Below are 21,638 nucleotides of genomic sequence, written 5' to 3'. Positions count from 1 at the left end.
CAAATGCCATGACAGAAAAAGATGACAATGAGCAAATCAGGGTCACAGACAGGAGAAACTTAGGCTGTACAGTACTAATGGTAACAGATCTAGCGACCCTCTTAATACGCTTAGGGCAATCAGAAATAGCATGAGCAGAATCACCACAGTAAAAACACAGCCCATTCTGACGTCTGTATCCCCTCTGTTCCGCTCTAGTCAAAATCCTATCACATTGCATAGGCTCAGGTCTCTGCTCAGAGGACGCTGCCATATGGTGCACCACTTTGCGTTCGCGCAGGCGCCGATCAATCTGAATGGCCAGAGACATAGATTCGCTCAAACCAACAAGCGTGGGGAACCCCACCATAACATCCTTAAGGGCTTCTGAAAGACCCTTTCTGAAAATTGCTGCCAGAGCATCCTCATTCCATTTAGTGAGCACAGACCATTTTCTAAATTTCTGGCAGTATAATTCTGCCGCTTCCTGACACTGACACAGGGCCAAAAGTGTTTTCTCAGCATGCTCTACAGAGTTAGGTTCGTCATACAATAATCCGAGCGATTGAAAAAATGCATCTACATTAAGCAATGCCGGATCCCCTGACTCAAGGGAGAATGCCCAGTCCTGAGGGTCACCACGCAGCAGATAAATAACTATTTTAACTTGCTGAATGGAGTCACCAGAGGAACGGGGTTTCAGAGCAAAAAACAATTTGCAGTTATTTTTAAAGTTCAAAAACTTAGATCTATCCCCGTAAAATAAATCCGGAGTAGGAATTCTAGGCTCTAAGGCCGGAGTCTGAACAACATAATCTTGGATACTCTGTACTCTTGCAGCAAGCTGATCCACACGAGAAAACAACTCCTGAACATCCATGCCCGCATCCAAATCCTGAATCACCCAGAGATTAAGAGGAAGGAAAAAGACAAAACAGACTAAAGAAAAAAAAAATGGCTCAGAACTCTTTTTCTTTTCCTTCTTTTGAGATGCATTCAGCTCTAGGCCAGTTGTACTGTTATGGTCTGGTGATGTAGGAGCGACATGCGACTAGCTCTGGGCAGGTGGTAACTATACAGACCGCAGTTCCTGATCTTAACACAGACACTAGCAGTAGCCGTGGGATGTTCCTGTCACTCCCTGGACACCTCGTCACAGCCAGAGAACTAGCTACCCCTAAAGGTAGAAACAGGAAAGCTATCTTGCCTCAGAGAAAATCCCCAAAGGATAGGACAGCCCCCCACAAATAATGACTGTGAGAGGAGAAGGAAATGACATATGTAGTATGAAACAAGATTTAGCAAAGGAGGCCACTTCTAGCTAGATAGAATTAGTACAGGACAGAACACTGTGCGGTCAGTAATAAAAACTAGAAAAAGTCCACCGCAGAGAAATGCAAAAATCTCCACACCTGACTAAAGGTGTGGAGGGCAAACTCTGCTGCCCAGAGCTTCCAGCTTAGCTAAATAGGTTCATACTGATAAGCTGGACAAATGAGCAAAAACATAGAAAGTGCTGAACAACCAAGTCCACAACAAGTGAACTGCAAAAGGACAAGCAAGGACTTAGCTTTGCTGAACTGGTCAGAGTGTCAGGGAAATCCAAAGAGCCGTGACTCCAGGCTGGAACAATTGACAACTGGCATTGAATGAGGGAACAGGCCAGACTAATATAGCCGAGCCAGAAAGACGATCAGTGAAAACAGCTGCTGATGCTAAATCCCAGAAGCAGCCATACCACTCAAAACCACAGGAGGGAGCCCAAGAACAGAATTCACAAAAATGCCACTCACAACCACCGGAGGGAGCCCAAGAGCGGAATTCACAACAGGATCCCTATTGTTTCTAGTGTTGCACAGAAGTTTATCACTGTTTTGCAAAAGAACATTTGAATCATGAACAGCGCATGATTACAAACTGCTTGTACATAGTTTGCACCTTTTTAAAGGTGCTCCCTACTGGTTTTACAAAAAGAAGAGCTTTTTGAAGAGACTGTCCCTGATTACAGCGTGAAAGTTCTTGCTTTAAACTGACTTGCAGATTGATGGTTTGCACTACCTCAGAAGAGACTTGGTTTCCCCTTAAAGGGGATGTTCAATTGTTGCACTTAGCTTACAACATGATAATGTTGCCTTAGATAGACAGATAAGTAATAATGTTCTTACATAGTAGTAGTATGTAGTTAGAAAGATAGTGATAAGGCATAGAAATGTTGATAATGTTCTTTGAATAAAACTGAAGTTAAAGTAATTATTAGAATTTCATGAGAAGAAAAGCTGAAGAAAGATGCAGTAGGCCCGTAGGGGTAGACAGATAGTCCTGCATATGTGAAAGTAAAAGAGAAAAATAAAGAAAATGTTAATTTGCACTTTTGAGTTTTATAACATGCCTTTAGTGGGTATACGCCCTTAAAGGAAAAGTACTGTTTTATAGTTGCACTTAGTAGGTAGTAGATAGTATGCCCGGCTGTGTAATAATGGTTATTTATAGCTAGTCATTTAATAAGTGTTATTTAAAATCTTAAGCACAATGTAAATATGTTCTTATTGTAATGTTCAAGTGTTCTCACCTCCCATAAAGGGATGCACTGTTAAAGCTACTTGTTTACAGCATTTCAAAAAATTTTGTATGTCTTTTACTAACATGTATTGTTGTTCTTCTTTTCCCAGTCCGGGAGTACTGGATTTAAAGGGGGGGGAGAGTGCAGCGCCCCAGAGTCCTGGTCGTTGCAGTAATGTCGCTCTGCCACTAAGGGGAGCGATGTTACGTCTGATTGTACTAAAAGAGTTCACCTGACCAGGTATCACAGTCACACACTACCCTTCACACTCCAACCACCAGGGGGAGCAAAGGGTTCTATGTATTAGGCCACTCCTCACACTCGGGTAAAACTGGGGGTTGGATAGGAAGTTAGACGAGAACGCTACTGGATGAGACCCAGGAAAGACCTGTCAGGCAGACAGGGAGAGAAGGAGGAACATCTGAGCTGCAGACAGAGGTCCCTGTCAGGGGTGGGATCCTGGCAGAGATTGAGCGAGAGATAGAACGTTACGGAGCTGCACCTGCACCTCATTGCGGCAGCATCTTAAGAAAGCACAAGAAGCGGAGTATATTGTGGAGAAGTGAGAAACGAGATCACAGCACAAGGAGATAACACCGGGAGGAGTTCTGCCTTAAGATCGGCAACATCCTTCTGAGGCGCGTAGCCGGTGGCCGGAACACCGAGGGTGTAATAGGCTCTACGCATTACTTCAAACTACGGCAGGACAGTTAATTCCAAGTTGGCTGCCCAACCTTTAACCTAATGAAGACAACGGAGGCAAATTGTGGGAGAGGGGCGTCTCTAGGGTCCCTATAAAATAGCTCCAGGCCTACCCCGTCATACGGGTCGTCCTATCCATATCATCTGGGGGACGTAGAAAGAGAATATCAGAAACATACACGACAGTTGTGAGGACTATCCCGTGGTGCTCAGCAGAGAAGTACTACAACACACAGGCGCAAGTAGGAAGGCTACTGATTTCCACCTGCAAAGGGAACTCTAGATGTGTCTTCGGACCGGCCGGATTCAGCCAGCCCTGTTAGCAGTGCTCTGGATTGTGGATGCTGAAGTCTACAGTAAAAGGTAAAGAGACTGCAACCCTGTGTCCTCGTTATTTACTGCGACCTACACCATCATCATCTACCTTACTGGGAAGCCCTGGGGACATACTTCACCTGTGGGAAGGTATACCATCTAGCTGCCATAACATCACCCCAGCGGACCCCTCAGCAGCGTCGGTCATGCTGACCGAATACCACAGGTGGCGACACGAACACTTGACAAACTACACCTTTAATTGGGCGCCCCTTAGCAGGGCCACGGACCGGGTCGGGCCACCGTGACATCCCCAGAACCGAGACAGAGGGACCCGGTACCGAGTACCCCACTGCCCTGCACCTGGGGGCAATCTATAACTACTATAATACTGCGCTCTACTGTATAGTAGAAAAAAAATAAAAATATAACTACTATAATACTGCCCCTATCGTGCTTTAAAGTGTTTGAAATACTTACCTCTCCCTGTTCCTCTGCTGCTCTGGTCTCTTCCACATCTTCTGGCTCTGTGACGTCTCAGGGCAAAGGCATCAATGATGTTGCTACAGCCCGTCCTTTGCGCAGAGGAATGCTGAGAGTCAGAAGACGCTAAGGAGAGCTGCAACCAGCAAAGAACAAGGAGAGGTATTTGATTAATTTTTATGTATGGTGCATTATATGGGGCCCTTTCTGTATGGAGCATTATATGGAGCCCATTCTGTATATAGACTTATATGGGGCATTGGGGTTCATTCTGTATAGAGCATTATATTGGGCACTGGGACCCATTCTGTTCAGAAAATTATGTGGAACCCATATTCTGTATGGAGCATTATATAAGGCCCATTATTCTGTATGGAGCATTGTATGGTGTCTGTTTTTCTATATAGAGCATGATACGAGGTGCATTATACTGTATGGAGCAATATATGTTGTACATTTTCTTGTATGGAGCATTATGTTCTGTCCCCACATGAGGCGAATGGAGGTGTCGTTGACTAATAAGGGTTGTGAGAGAAAGAATCGTACCTTCAGTATTTCCTCACTATAGGGCAGACAGGACCGATGCTGCTCAGCGTCCGAAGAGATGATGCACACCAGGGATTGTGCAATCCAGACTCGTTTATTTGGAAATCTGGACATATAGCGTATAACTGGTAATACAGTACTTTCTCCAGAAATGCAGGTGTAGACAAGGTACAGAAAGATGTAGCACCAAGTATGACTGCAAGTGTGAGCAGCAAGAGGTCGAAAGACTGATGCCTTCCTAAGCCCGGTTAAAGCGTGTCCTCTCACAACAGCATGAAACTGAAACTGAAATGGCTGCCAGAGGAAGAGAAGACTTTACCCCTGAACCGGAAGTTGAAGACATACCCACAAGAATAATTAATAACAAGCTGCCATACGGAAAAAGGCCATTGGGTGGCAGCAGAATAAAATATAACAACATACATGGAACAGCACACATTATATGGGGTTTATTATTCTGCATGGAGCATTATATGGGGTTTATTATTCTGTATGGAGCAATATATTGAGCCCAGTATTTTGTATGGAGCAACATATGGGACTCATTATAATGTATGGAGCTATATATGGGACTCGTTATACTGTATGGAGCAATATGTGGGGCTCATTATACTGTATGGGGCAATATGTGGGACCCATTATACTGAATGGAGCAATACATGGTGTCATTATACTGTATGGAGGACAACGTGCTGCCCATGATATTTTATGGAGCACTATGTGGTGTCTATAATACTGTACGGAGCATGATGTAGTGCCCATAATATTGTATGGAGGACTTTGTTGTGCCCATAATACTATATGCAGGACAATGTGGAGCCCATAGTGCTGTATGGAGGATTATGTGGTGCCCATAATACTATATGGAGGACTATATTGTCCGGCCTAAAATGAAAAGTCTGCAATCACTCTGACTGTAGACTTTTGAATCCCCCCAGGGCCCACACTGCGCTGCAAGGATTCACCGGTTTCTGAGCTATTGTAGAATTTACAATAGATATCACTCATGTAAGAAGTAAGTGAAATATTTGGCATTCTATTATACCTATATTTGTCTGCCATATCTGTGCATCATAAATCGTGGTATGTGTTAAAGGGGCCCACTGAGACTCTTTCGCCCGAGGCCCACAAAAACCTGTAACCGACCCTGCCTGAAGTCATTTATTAGTGACGACATCAGAATGCATGGCCTCCTGATGGTATATATTAATAAAGACATCAGAATATATGAGTTCCTGTTGGTATATATTAGTAATGAATGATATCAGAATTGATGGGCTCCTGGTAAGTACAGTGCCTTGCGAAAGTATTCTGCCCCCTGGAACTTTTTAACCTTTTCCCACATATCATGCTTCAAACATAAAGATACCAAATGTAAATTTTTGGTGAAGAATCACCAACAAGTGGAACACAATTGTGAAGTTGAACGAAATTTATTGGTTATTTTAAATTTTTGTGGAAATTCAATAACTGAAAGTGGGGCATGCAATATTATTCGTCCCCTTTACTTTCAGTGCAGCAAACTCACTCCAGAAGTTCACTGTGGATCTCTGAATGATCCAATGTTGTCCTAAATGCCTAATGATGATAAATATAATCCACCTGTGTGTAATCAAGACTCCGTATAAATGCACCTGCTCTTTGATAGTCTCAGGGTTCTGTTTGAAGCACAGAGAGCATCATGAAGACCAAGGAACACAACAGGCAGGTCCGTGATACTGTTGTGGAGAAGTTTAAAGCTGGATTTGGATACAAAATGATTTCCAAAACTTTAAACATCCCGAGGCGCACTGTGCAAGCGATCATATTGAAATGGAAGGAGTATCATACCACTGCAAATCTACCAAGACCCAGCCGTCCCTCTAAACTTTCAACTCAAACAAGGAGAAGACTGATCAGAGATGCAGCCAAGAGGCCCATGATCACTCTGGATGAACTGCAGAGATCTACAGCTGAGGTGGGACAGTCTGTCCATAGGACAACAATCAGTCGTACACTGCACAAATCTGGCCTTTATGGAAGAGTGGCAAGGAGAAAGCCATTTCTCAAAGATCCATAAAAAGTGTAATTTTAAGTTTGCAACAAGCCACCTGGGAGACACACCAAACATGTGGAAGAAGGTGCTCTGGTCAGATAAAACCAAAATCGAACTTTTTGGCAACAATGCCAAATGATATGTTTGGCGCAAAGGCAACACAGCTCATGACCCTGAACACACGATTCCCACTGTCAAACGTGGTGGCAGCATCATGGCTTGGGCTGCTTTTCTTCAGAAGGGACAGGGAAGATGGTTAAAATTGATGGGAAGATGGATGGAGCCAAATACAGGACCATTCTTGAAGAAAACCTGTTGGAGTCTGCAAAAGACCTGAGACTGGGATGGATATTTGTCTTCCAACAAGACAATGATCCCAAACATAAAGCAAAACCTACAATGGAATGGTTCACAAATAAACATATCCAGCTGTTAGAATGGCCAAGTCAAAGTACAGACCTCAATCCAATCGAGAATCTGTGGAAAGAGCTGAAAACTGCTGTTCACAGACGATCTCCATCAAACCTCACTGAGCTCAAGCTGTTTGCCAAGGAAGAATGGGCAAGAATTTCAGTCTCTCGATGTACAAAACTGATAGAGACATACCCCAAGCGAATTGCAGCTGTAATCGCAGCAAAAGGTGGTGCAACAAAGTATTAAGTTAAAGGGGCTGAATAATATTGCACGCCCCACTTTTCAGTTTTTGAATTTCCACCAAAATTTAAAATAAGCAATACATTTCATTCAACTTCAGAATTGTGTTCCACTTGTTGTTGATTCTTCATCAAAAATTTACATTTGGTATCTTTATGTTTGAAGCATGATATGTGAGAAAAGGTTGAAAAGTTCCAGGTGGCCGAACACTTTCACAAGGCACTGTATGTACTAGTGATATCAGAATGTATTAGCTCCTGGTAGATGATAATAATAATCTATTAGTGAGAATATCAGAATGTATGGGCTCCTGGTGGTATATATTAGTGAGGATATCAGAATGTGTGGGCTCCTGGCGGTATATATTAGTGAAGATATTAGAATACATGGGCTCCTGGTGGTGGTAAGACATCAGAATGCATGGGCTCCTGGTGGTATATATTAGAGAAGAAATCAGAATGTATGGGCTCTTAGTGGTATATACACTGCTCAAAAAAATAAAGGGAACACTATAATGTCACATCCTAGATATCACTGGATGAAATATTCCAGTTTTAAATCTTTATTCATTACATAGTGGAATGTGCTGAGAACAATGAAACCTAAAAATGATCAACGTAAATCACAACTAATATCCCATGGAGGTCTGCAGTTAGAATGATGCTCAAAATCAAAGTGGAAAATGAAGTTACAGGCTGATCCAACTTCAGTGGAAATGCCTCAAGACAAGGAAATGATGCTGAGTAATGTGTGTGGCCTCCACGTGCCTGTATAATCTCCCTACAACGCCTGGGCATGCTCCTGATGAGGCAACGGATGGTCTCCTGAGGGAACTCCTCCCAGACCTGGACTAAAGCATCCACCAACTCCTGGACAGTCTGTGGTGCAACGTGACGTTGGTGGATGGTGCGATACATAGTAAATATAGAAAAACTGACTGAACAGCCATCTAGTCTGAACTGGTGCATAACCAAAAAGTCTTACATAGCAAATAGATAATGGCTGCACTCAATTTTACTGTGCTAAGTCAAGGAAATGTGCAATACATGAAATATGAATAGAATAATGGCTTGTGAAATGTATGAAAAAACACATGAGATTCTTAGCACAAGATTTGGCCAAAAGTTGTGAGCCCATCCACCAAACGTCAAGGTAATCTCAAAACGTTTTGAGATTACCTTGACGTTTGGTGGATGGGCTCACAACTTTTGGCCAAATCTTGTGCTAAGAATCTCATGTGTTTTTTCAGAAATTTCACAAGCCATTATGCTATTCACATTTCCTTGCCTTAGCACAGTAAAATTGAGTGCAGCCATTATCTATTTGCTATGTAAGACTTTTTGGTTATGCACCAGTTCAGACTAGATGGCTGTTCAGTCAGTTTTTCTATATTTACTATGTATTGCTTTTTCTGACTTGAACGCCCCGCCCTTCACCATGCTGTGATTTTAATTACATCCAAACACAGTTGGTTCTAACCTTCCTATAAATGCAGGCTTTACCATGTTATTAGCCATAGGTAAGTGTTCACACTAGGCAGACAGGTTAGTTACCCATCCGTTTTGAGATTACCTTGACGTTTGGTGGATGGGCTCACAACTTTTGGCCAAATCTTGTGCTAAGAATCTCATGTGTTTTTTCATAAATTTCACAAGCCATTATGCTATTCACATTTCATGTGTTGCACATTTCCTTGCCTTAGCACAGTAAAATTGAGTGCAGCGGTGGATGGTGCGAGACATGATGTCCCAGATGTGTTCAATCGGATTCAGGTCTGGGGAATAGGCGGGCCAGTCCATAGCTTCAATGTCTTCATCTTAGAGGAACTGCTGACACACTCCAGCCAAATGAGGTCTGGCATTGTCCTGCATTAGGAGGAACCCAGGGCCAACCACACCAGCATATGGTCTCACAAGGGGTCTGAGGATCTCATCTCGGCACCTTATGGCAGTCACGCTACCTCTGCCTGGCACATGGAGGGCTGTGCGGCTTTCCAAAGAAATGCCACCCCACTCCATTACTGACCGACTGCCAAACTGGTCATGCTGAAGTATGTTGCAGGGAGCAGATCGCTCTCCACGGCATCTCCAGACTCTGTCACGTCTGTCACATGTGCTCAGTGCGAACCTGCCTTAATCTGTGAAGAGCACAGGGTGCCAGTGGTGAATTTGCCAATCCTGGTGTTCTGTGGCAAATGCCAAGCGTCCTGCACGGTGTTGGGCTGTGAGCACAACCCCCATCTGTGGATGTCGGGCACTCAGACCATCCTCATGGAGTCAGTTTCTAACTGTTTGTGAAGACACATGCACATTTGTGGCCTGCTGGAGGTCATTTTGCAGGGCTCTGGCAGTGCTCCTCCTGTTCCTCCTTGCACAAAGGTTGAGGTAGCGGTCCTGTTGCTGGGTTGTTGCCCTCCTATGGCCCTCTCCACGTCTCCTGGTGTACTGGCCAGTCTCCTGGTAGTGCCTCCAGCCTCTGGACACTACACTGACAGACACAGCAAACCTTCTTGCCTCAGCTCGCATTGATGTGCCATCCTGGATGAGCTGCACTACCTAAGCCACTTGTGTGGGTTGTAGAGTCCATCTCATGCTACCACGAGTGTGAAAGCACAACCAACATTCAAAAGTGACCAAAACATCAGCCAGAAAGCATTGGTACTGAGATGTGGTCTGTGATCCCCACCTGCAGAACCAGCCCCGCAATGTGAATAAATCATAAGTCACTGTGGGGCTGGGATTCACAAGCAGGGCGGCCGCACAGGCGCAGTCACCGAGACTGCATATGAGGACAGACGGGCAGCGTTCACTGCGCCTGCCCAAGGCAGGAGAAAAGAGCGCAGGCGCTGGCTATTTTCAAAACAGCGGTGAGGAGGCGGCACCCGGCGCCAAGAAGATTTGAGTGATGGCTGTGTGGCGTCTGCTGCAGGGGGGAAACGCCGGCCTCCTTGACTGAAGACAAGGTATTTCTGACAAATTAAAAAATGCATTATTTCTCTAGTTACAGCACCCAGAACTAAAAGAGCCACCTTGTCAGAATGCAGCATTACTGCTGCACAAGGTGGCTCTTTTAGTTTGAAACGACTGGAGGGGGGTGACAGGTTCCCTTTAATATATTAAAATATATGGGCTCCTGGTGGTGGTAAGACATCAGAATGCATAGGGACTCCTAGAGGTATATATTAGTGAAGAGATCAGAGTATATGGGCTCCTGGTAGGAAAGGTTTAGAGAGGACATAAGAATGTATGGGCTCCTGGTAATATACACTCACTGGCCACTTTATTAGGTACACCTGTCCAACTTCTTGTTAACACTTAATTTCTAATCAGCCAATCACATGGCGGCAACTCAGTGCATTTAGGCATGTAGACATGGTCAAGACAATCTCCTGCAGTTCAAACCGAGCATCAGTATGGGGAAGAAAGGTGATTTGAGTGCCTTTGAACGTGGCATGGTTGTTGGTGCCAGAAGGGCTGGTCTGAGTATTTCAGAAACTGCTGATCTACTGGGATTTTCACGCACAACCATCTCTAGGGTTTACAGAGAATGGTCCGAAAAAGAAAAAAAATCCAGTGAGCGGCAGTTCTGTGGGCGGAAATGCCTTGTTGATGCCAGAGGTCAGAGGAGAATGGGCAGACTGGTTCGAGCTGATAGAAAGGCAACAGTGACTCAAATCGCCACCCGTTACAACCAAGGTAGGCCTAAGAGCATCTCTGAACGCACAGTGCGTCGAACTTTGAGGCAGATGGGCTACAGCAGCAGAAGACCACACCGGGTACCACTCCTTTCAGCTAAGAACAGGAAACTGAGGCTACAATTTGCACAAGCTCATCGAAATTGGACAGTAGAAGATTGGAAAAACGTTGCTTGGTCTGATGAGTCTCGATTTCTGCTGCGACATTCGGATGGTAGGGTCAGAATTTGGCGTAAACAACATGAAAGCATGGATCCATCCTGCCTTGTATCAACGGTTCAGGCTGGTGGTGGTGATGTGCAGCCGACAAATCTGCGGCAACTGTGTGATGCCATCATGTCAATATGGACCAAAATCTCTGAGGAATGCTTCCAGCACCTTGTTGAATCTATGCCACGAAGAATTGAGGCAGTTCTGAAGGCAAAAGGGGGTCCAACCCGTTACTAGCATGGTGTACCTAATAAAGTGGCCAGTGAGTGTATATTAATTAAGAAATCAAAATGTATGGGCTCCAAGTGGTATATATTAGTAAATATATCAGAATGTATGGGATGCTGGTAGGTATATATCAGTGAGGAAAGCAGATGTTTGGGTTCCTATATATATATGATAGTGAAGATATTAGAATGTACGGGTTCCTAGTGGCATATATTAATCAATATAATATATAATCAATACATCTGAATGTATCAGCTACTAGAGGTATAAATTAGTGAAGATATTAGAATGTGTGGGCTCCTGGTAGGTATATATTAGTGATGATATCAGAATATATGGGATCCTGGTGGAATATATTAGAGAAGACATCAGAATGCATTGGCTCCTGGAAAGTAAATATTAGTGAAGACATTAGAATGTATGGACTTCTGGTGGTATATATGTGTCTGTATGTATGTGTTCTTTGTATGCATGTGTCTGTATGACAGTGATTTGTGATCTGTGCATTCTTGTGTCTGTATGTATGTGCTCTGTGTATATATGTGTGTATGTGCTATGTGTATCTATCTATTATAATAATCACCAGTTGGTACTTCCAGCTGCTGTCCCCGAATCCCATAAGGCACCGCGGCAGTGTCACTTGCGCAGGCACAGTTCGTGACATACACGTCTCCGCTATTCCCACACAGACGAAGTAACAGCCGTGTCATTACTAAGCATGCGCGGGAATAGCGGTGACGTGTATTTCACTTGCTCAGGGGCAGTTAGTCCATGTGCACACCCCGGCCCGTCCTCCCATTTTCTCTCCTGGCCGTGGTTGGGTTCTGGGGCTGGAAGTGACGACATCCGGGGTGGCCTGTCCTTTGTCTCCAGCGGTGTGAGGGGAAGAGCGGGGAGGCCACAGACAGGAGCCCGGAGATAACAGAAGAAGACACCGGAGCGGAGCATACGGCCGCTGCCATCATGTCTATGGAGGGTCCGTTTTTTGTCTTGAAGGGGTGAGCGTGGCCTCGGGCCTGTGTGTGCGGCCATGGCAGGGGGTGATGGGGCTGAGCGACGACATTGTGTAATAGACAGCAGAGGTGTCCCGCAGGCAATGCTACAGGTGGCACCGAGGAGCGAAGGAGTCACAGCACTATCTCTTCCTGCACAGCACGATCTGCACACAGCTCTGCACCGTCCAGCATATAATCATAGTCTCTCTCTGGAGCTAATTATATTGGTTATTATGTAATTTAATGGGGAAATGTCCCTTTATTTCCATCATCTCTATACAGTATATAATCGCCAGTTGGGACTTCCGGCCGATGTCCCCGAATCTCAAAAGGCACCGCGGCAGTATCACTTGCGCAGACACAGTTCGTAGCATCAAGGCCATGAACTGCGCCTGTGCAAAAATACAAAAACGCAGAGGGATGATATAGAACAGATATGTTGGAAAACACAAACGGTGTGAGACATGTCCGCTGCACCTGTCAGCACCACTAAGGATACATGCAGCGCCCCAGAGTCCTGGTCGTTGCAGTACTGTGGTTCCGCCACTAAGGGGAGCTATAGTACATCTGATGGCACTGAAGGAGTTCATCTGGACAGGTATCACAGACACCAATACATTTCACAGCCGGGCCACCAGGGGGAGCTAAGGGTTCTATTCACTAGGCCACTCCCCACCATTGTGGGTAAACTGGGGGTCAGGCAGGAAGTTAGATGAGAAAGCTGACTGGGTTGGAACCAGGCAACACCTTGTGGCAGAGGGTGTTGTGGGAGAAGATTCGGTAGGGTCCCTGTCAGGGGTGGGATCCTGACAGAGGCTTGGCAACTTGAGCGAACGTAACGGGACCGTGCCTGCTCAGTATAGCGGCGGTACCCAAGAAGGGACTGGAAGCGAGATAGATTGTGCTGAGTGAGAAACGAGATCAAAGCAACAAGGAGAATACCAGTAGGAGTCGTGCTGTAAGGCCGGAGACACACTGGTGCGAGATACGGCCGAGTCTCGCTGGTTAAAAGCAAGCTGTGGCACCGGCATTCCGGAGCGGAGCGTGCAGCTGCATAGCAATACATGGAGCTGCACACTCCGCTCCGGAGTGCCGGTGCCACAGCTTGCTTTTAACCACCGAGACTCGGCCATATCTCGCACCAGTGTGTCTCCGGCCTAAGACCGAGGCAACATCCTACTGAGGCGCACAACCGGCGGCCGGAACGCTGAGGGAGTATTACAATATTCAGCTTCAAGCAATACTCTAAACCACGGCAGGACAGTCAGTCTAAGGCGGGCTGTCTCACCTAAATCACCTATGCAGTCTTGGGGGGCAACTTGTGGAGAGGGGCGACTCTAGGGTCCCGGAAGAGCTCCGAGCCTACCCGTCATACGGGTGCCGTTCCAACCGTAACATCAGGGAGGGACGGAGGATTAGCAGAACATCATCTAATCGAGTTGTGAGGGAACTTAAGAAACGGACACAACAGTTGTGGGGACTTTCCGTAAGCACAGCAGGGAAGGACCACAACACATAGCGCTAGCAGGAAGGCGCAGATTTCCACCTGTTAAGAGAACTCTGGAGGTGCCATTGGACCGGCCGGACTTGCGCAGCCTGGTTATCTGGATTCCGGACTGAGGACCCAGAGATCTTCAGTAAAGAGGTAAAGAGACTGCAACTTGGTGTCCTCGTTATTTACTGCACCGCACCACTACAGCATCACCACCACCATCATCTACCCACATCTATTACTGTACGCCCCTCAGCAGGGTCACGGACTGGGTCTAGCCACCGTGACAACCCCAGAGCAGAGACTCAGAGGCCCGGTACCGGGTACCCCTCGGCCCTGCGGCAGTGGGGGCGCTACAACTTGGCGTCACGAACAGGATCTACTTAAGCCTGAAGAATCAGGTCATGTGTGCCTTGGAACTGTGATTAATTGTGCTTGGACTGTGCTTTATTGAGAGGATTGTGTATTGTCGTTTGCCGCCAGAAGTTCCCGCCAAAAACCGCTGCCATTGCTACACCAAAGAAGAAGGAGGGCGTGCCATGGGAGGAGACTACCAAAGTGGCGCCAGAAGCGGCGACCGCCCCCTGCGCCTCTTGCTGCAAAGCGAAGACCTGCCTCAAAGTAGGGGACCACCCCTTGATTTGCAACGGCGGGAAGCGGGTGACGGAAAAACTCGACCCCAGAGAAATGGCGGAGCCAGGTGCATGCATTGCCACCGACTATCAGACAGCGATGATGAACAGCAAGTGCCTGAACGAGGAAGGAGCAATCCCGGCTTGCCCTCATCCACCAGAGGCAGACCCACGTCCACCGCAGCGGCAGGACCTGACTTGGAGCCGGCAGTGGAGCTGGGCCTACCCATCCCGACCTCGGAGCTAGCGGAGGAGGAACCATGGAGGGCGGAGACCGCACTGGAGGAGCTGCGGTCCGGGCTGCAGCCGATTCCAGTGTTCTCGTCAACGGACCGGATCGACATCGGTGGAATCACATCGGGCGCAGGTATGGAAGATGCCCCTGCTCCCCCGCTCGATCCCGCTCCCGCGACCGGCCCTCACCCCAGTAAAAGCCGCCTCCTCTCGGCAGAGCTAGTGGTGTTACCCCCCGACGCAATGGGGAAGCTGGTACCACCGCTGCCGACCAGGATGGGAGAACCCATAGACGTGGGCCCAGACGGGGTGATTCTCCAGTGGGACACTCCCCGGATTGGGCCAGATGGAGCTCGGGAGGAAGGGTTCACCCTTGCTGTGCTTACCTGGGAACAATACAAACAGTGCTTGATCCTACATTGGAAAAGGCAAAAAGAGGCAGAGCTGACTGACCCACCGAAAGTACAACAATCACCTCGTGCACGTGGTAATAAGGACATGGTAAAGTGGGGAACTGTATTGGCCTTCCACCCGAAGAGGGGATGGTGCTCCATACAAGAACCGGGGCTACCAACTGACGTCTTCGTTACTGGTTGCAACGTGAAGACTCCCTGCTGCAGCCAAGATGGTGATCCATTGCAAAGGGGGATCAGGTGACCTACACCCGTCATCGGAATGCATACGGGTGGTATGCCCGGAACGTTCGCCGCTGTGAACTAGGGAGAGCGTCATCTGTTACTTCAACCATGATGGAACCAGACGTGACGGATCTTACCAATATTGCCACCGTACGTCTCATTGCAGCGACTGAGCTGGCGGCTAGAGTCCGCCTTCAGGTTCAGGCATCAGGCGGCCTGACTGCACCCGGGAACTCCACCAGTGGCACTGGTGTAGCATCAGCCGTTGATCAAGGATTGAAGCCTGCACAGTCGGAAGGTGTCCACTTCCGGCTGATGTCTTGTGATTTACTAGGAGAATAAACCTCGATACCATGAGAATGTAAATAGTTCCTTAACTGTTTGTTCGTTTCCTGATTTTTGCTGCTAGACCCGTCCAGGGTTAACTCTTAAAGGGATCCCTTTGTTGACCCGGGATCCCTATTGTTTTGTTTGCTTTTCCCAAGTTTTGCACAAGTTTCCAGAACTGCCGCAATCATGAACAGTGCATGATACAAACTTTTTGTAAATAGTTTGCACCTTCTTAAAGGTGCTCCCTACTGGTTTTACTTAAGGAAGGACTCTTTGTGAAGTTACCGCACCGGAGCCTTTGCTGAGTACGGACTGGTAGCTTGAGAAGATATGCTACCTCATGGAGACTTGGTCACCTTTTAAAGAGGACGTTCACCTGTTGCACTTAAAGGGTGATATTGCTTTAAGACAGAAAGTAATAATGTCTTGACAAAAGAAAATGATGAAGATGCTTATATGAAGAAGTTATGTGTATTTAACAAGTTAATTGTGAAAAATGTTTAATAATGTTGATAGTAACATGAAGACAGACAGTGAACCCGTACGGGGTTAGTTAGTGAGTCCTCTTAGGAGCCATATAGAGATGGCTCATGGATCTAAAACTGAAAGTAATGTTATGTTCTATACTGTGTATAGTAGTTGAAAAGGCAGTAGGCCCGGGCTGAACGGGGCGGTCCTGTAACAGAAAGGAGAGGCAGAAGGTCTGGTGCCGTTAGGACAGGCGGTCCTGCAGATTTAAAGTAGGAGAATGAAAAAGTTAAATTGCCTTATGATGTGATTATAAGAAGGTCTTTAGTGGATTTAGAGTGTACGTCCTTAAAGGCAATGTTAAATTATTGTTCGAGCATTTGTACTAAGTAGAATACCCGGTTGGGTAAGAAAAGTTACTTATAGCATGTTGCTATGATATCTAACCATGTTTGTAACGTTCAAGTGTCCTCACCTCCCATAAAGGGAAGCTCTGTTCAAGTATACTTATTGTTATTGCACTCAACAAAATTGTATGTCTTTTTGCTAACCTGTATTGTTGTTTTCTTCCCAGTCCCGGAGTACTGGATTTAACCGGGGGGGGGGGGGGAGTGCAGCGCCCCAGAGTCCTGGTCGTTGCAGTACTGTGGTTCCGCCACTAAGGGGAGCTATAGTACGTCTGATGGCACTGAAGGAGTTCATCTGGACAGGTATCACAGACACCAATACATTTCACAGACGGGCCACCAGGGGGAGCTAAGGGTTCTATTCACTAGGCCACTCCCCACCATTGTGGGTAAACTGGGGGTCAGGCAGGAAGTTAGATGAGAAAGCTGACTGGGTTGGAACCAGGCAACACCTTGTGGCAGAGGGTGTTGTGGGAGAAGATTCGGTAGGGTCCCTGTCAGGGGTGGGATCCTGACAGAGGCTTGGCAACTTGAGCGAACGTAACGGGACCGTGCCTGCTCAGTATAGCGGCGGTACCCAAGAAGGGACTGGAAGCGAGATAGATTGTGCTGAGTGAGAAACGAGATCAAAGCAACAAGGAGAATACCAGTAGGAGTCGTGCTGTAAGACCGAGGCAACATCCTACTGAGGCGCACAACCGGCGGCCGGAACGCCGAGGGAGTATTACAATATTCAGCTTTAAGCAATACTCTAAACCACGGCAGGACAGTCAGTCTAAGGCGGGCTGTCTCACCTAAATCACCTATGCAGTCTTGGGGGGCAACTTGTGGAGAGGGGCGACTCTAGGGTCCCGGAAGAGCTCCGAGCCTACCCGTCATACGGGTGCCGTTCCAACCGTAACATCAGGGAGGGACGGAGGATTAGCAGAACATCATCTAATCGAGTTGTGAGGGAACTTAAGAAACGGACACAACAGTTGTGGGGACTTTCCGTAAGCACAGCAGGGAAGGACCACAACACATAGCGCTAGCAGGAAGGCGCAGATTTCCACCTGTTAAGAGAACTCTGGAGGTGCCATTGGACCGGCCGGACTTGCGCAGCCTGGTTATCCGGATTCCGGACTGAGGACCCAGAGATCTTCAGTAAAGAGGTAAAGAGACTGCAACTTGGTGTCCTCGTTATTTACTGCACCGCACCACTACAGCATCACCACCACCATCATCTACCCACATCTATTACTGTACGCCCCTCAGCAGGGTCACGGACCGGGTCTAGCCACCGTGACAACCCCAGAGCAGAGACTCAGAGGCCCGGTACCGGGTACCCCTCGGCCCTGCGGCAGTGGGGGCGCTACATACACAGATGTTAATTTCACCGCACTCCCAATGCGATAGCATCGGGCCTATTTCTAGTACATATATATGTGTGTGTGTATGTGGATCGCCCCCAGGCGCAGGGCAATGGGGCACTCGGCACCGGGTCCCTCGGTCTCGGTTCTGGGGATGTCACGGTGGCCCGACCCGGTCCATGGCCCTGCTGAGGGGCGGTCAATTAAAGGTGATAGTTTGTCAAGTGTTCGTGACGCCACCTGTGGTGTTCGGTCAGGGTGACCGACGCTGCTAGGGGTCCGCTGGGGTGATGTCCCCAGGGCTTCAGCCCAAGGTGTGCAGATGTTGATAGTGGACGTTGTAAGGCGCGATGAATAACGGGGAAACAAAGGTTGCAGTCTCTTTACCTTTTACTGAAGAATTCAGCGTCCGCAGTCCAGAGTACCGCTCACAGGGCTGGCTGAATCCGGCCGGTCCGAAGGCACTTCCAGATTTCCCTTAGCCAGGAGGAAATCAGTAGCCTTCCTACTAGGGCCTTTGTGTTGTAGTACCTCCCTGCTGAGCACGACGGGAAAGTCCTCACAACCTTTGTAGATGTTTCTGATGTTCTCTCTCTCTCTGTCCCCCCAGATGATATGGATAGGACAACCCGTATGACGGGGTAGGCCTGGAGTTAATTTAACCCTAGAGATGCCCCTCTCCCACAATTGCCTCCGTGTCTTCTTAGGTATTTAGGTTGGGCAGCCAACTTGGAATCGACTGTCCTGCCGTTGTCTGGAGTAATGCGTAGAGTCAGTACTCCCTCGATGTTCAGGCTACCGGCTACGCGCCTCGGAAGGAGGCTGCCAATCTCAGGGCAGGACTCCTCCCGGTATTATCTCCCTGTGCTGTGACTTCGGTTCTCACTCTCCACAATATACTTCGCTTCGTGTCCTTTCTTAGGATGCTGCCGCAATGATGTGCAGGCGCAGCTCCGTAACGTTCTATCTCTTGCTAGGCCTCTGTCAGGTTCCCACCCCTGACAGGACCTCTCTGGGTCAAACCCAGGCTGCTTCTCCCTCGATGTTATCTGGTCGAAGCCCAGTCTGCTTCTAACTTCCTATCCAACCCACAAGTTTTACCCGTGTGTGAGGAGTGCCCTAGTAGATAAAAGCTTTGCTCCCCCTGGTGGACTGGAGTGTAAAGTGTAGTGTGTTACTGTGATACCTGGCAAGGTGAACTTCTTTAGTACCATCAGACGTAACATCACTCCCCCTGGTGGAAGAGCGGCATTACTGCAACGACCAGGACTCAGGGGCGCTGCATATGTTCTTAGTGTATACATATGCATACATAGATCTATAAACATATGGGGGAGGTACTAATTCCCAGATTAAAGGCGGTCCTAGAGGAGCCTAAGACTAGAGAGTGTCTGCCTACATCCATGAGAGAGGCCATAATAGCGGTGATTCCTAAGGAGGGGAAAGACTTGGAGCAACCAAGCCAATCTCCTTGCTCACTATAGATGTCAAGATTCTGGCCAAGGTGTTGGTGATGAGGTTGACAAGTGTAATCTCCGGCCTGGTGCACCCAGACCAATCTGGCTTTATGCCTGATAGATCCACGGCGGTCAACCTACGGAGGCTATTTATGAATCTGCAGCTAAGGTCTGATAACTGTGGCCAGAGAGTTATTGCATCTTTAGACGCCCATAAGGCGTTCGACAGTGTGGAATGGGGATATCTCTGGCAGGTGTTGCAATATATGGGGTTTGGCTCGCGGTTTGTGTCCTGGATTCGGCTGCTGTATTCGCAGCCGATGGCCAGAGTCCGGGTGAATGGGGAGTTATCACGGACTATACAATTAGCTAGGGGGACGAGGCAGGGGTGTCCGCTCTCTCCTGTTTTGTTTGCTCTGGCCGTGGAGCCACTGGCTGCTAAACTTCAACAGTCTGACGAGGTGTCTGGGTTTAAATATGGAATTGTTGAAGAGAGGGTGGCGTTGTATGCAGACGATATTCTACTGTTTCTAGCTGACCCGGTTGCTTCCTTTGGGGGGGCTATTGGGATTATTGAAAGGTTTGGCTCACTGTCAGGACTGATGATAAACTGGAGTAAAGGTACCTTCACACGAAGCGACGCTGCAGCGATAGCGACAATGATGCCGATCGCTGCAGCGTCGCTGTTTGGTCGCTGGAGAGCTGTCACACAGACCGCTCTCCAGCGACCAATGATGCCGAGGTCCCCGGGTAACCAGGGTAAACATCGGGTTGCTAAGCGCAGGGCCGCGCTTAGTAACCCGATGTTTACCCTGGTTACCAGCGTAAAAGTAAAAATAACAAACACTACATACTCACCTGCGCGTCCCCCGGCATCCGCTTCCTGTACTGTGTGAGCGCCGGCCCTAACAGCAGAGCGGTGACGTCACCGCTGTGCTTTTACTTTCACTTTAGGACCGGCGCTCAGTCAGAGCAGGAAGCGGACGGCAGGGGACGCGCAGGTGAGCATGTACTGTTTGGTTTTTTTACTTTTACGCTGGTAACCAGCGTAAACATCGGGTTACTAAGCGCGGCCCTGCGCTTAGTAACCCGATATTTACCCTAGTTACCAGCGTAAAACATCGCTGGTATCGTTGCTTTTGGTGTCAAACCTGACGATACACGCCGGTCTGACGACCAAATAAAGTTCTGAACTTTATTCAACGACCAGCGATATCACAGCAGGATCCAGATCACTGCTGCGTGTCAAACACAACGATATCGCTATCCAGGACGCTGCAACGTCACGGATCGTTGACGTTCTCGTTGTAAAGTCGTTTCGTGTGAAGGTACCTTAAGTCTATTTTGTTTAAAGTGGACGACGTAGGGGAGGAGGGGAGTGAGCCACTGGAGGATGGGCGACTGAAGGTGGTAAGTCAATTTAAATATCTTGGGATATGGGTATCTATGCCGGTTACGGATTACATACATAGGAATCTGACTCCGATCTTAGGTGTTCTTAAGGCAAAAGTGGATGCTTGGGTTAAGCTGCATTTATCTGTGGTGGGCAGGATGAATCTTATCAAAATGATTTTGATGCCGAAGATTCTGTATGTTCTTCATAATGCGCCAGTTTGGATACCGCGTGGGAAATTTCGGCAGATTAACTCCTTGTTCAGGAATTTGGTATGGGGGAGACAACATCCACGTATCAGACTGGAGACACTTCAGCGACACAAGGAAGATGGGGGCTTGGCATTGCCTAACCCTGAAGTTTATTTTCTTGCAGCCCAGAGTCAGCACTTAACCCCTTTCTGACCTCGGACGGGATAGTACGTCCGAGGTCAGAAGCCCCTCTTTGATGCGGGCTCCGGCGGTGAGCCCGCATCAAAGCCGGGACATGTCAGCTGTTTTGAACAGCTAACATGTGCCCGTAATAGGCGCGGGCAGAATCGCGATCTGCCCGCGCCTATTAACTAGTTAAATGCTGCTGTCAAACGCAGACAGCGGCATTTAAGCTGCTCTTCTGGCCGGGCGGCCGGAAATGAGCGCATCGCCGACCCCCGTCACATGATCGGAGGTCGGCGATGCTTGTACATTGTAACCATAGAGGTCCTTGAGACCTCTATGGTTACTGATCCCTGGCAGCTGTGAGCGCCACCCATGGAGGCTATAGGAGCATGGCAAAAGTTAAAAAAAAAAGTAAAAAAAAATGTGAAAAAAATAAAAAATATATAAAAGTTTAAATCAC

This window comes from Ranitomeya variabilis, chromosome 1, assembly GCF_051348905.1.
Source record: "Ranitomeya variabilis isolate aRanVar5 chromosome 1, aRanVar5.hap1, whole genome shotgun sequence".
Lineage (NCBI taxonomy): Eukaryota > Metazoa > Chordata > Amphibia > Anura > Dendrobatidae > Ranitomeya > Ranitomeya variabilis.
The sequence above is the reverse complement of the archived record's forward strand: the minus strand, read 5'-3'. Positions refer to the sequence as shown.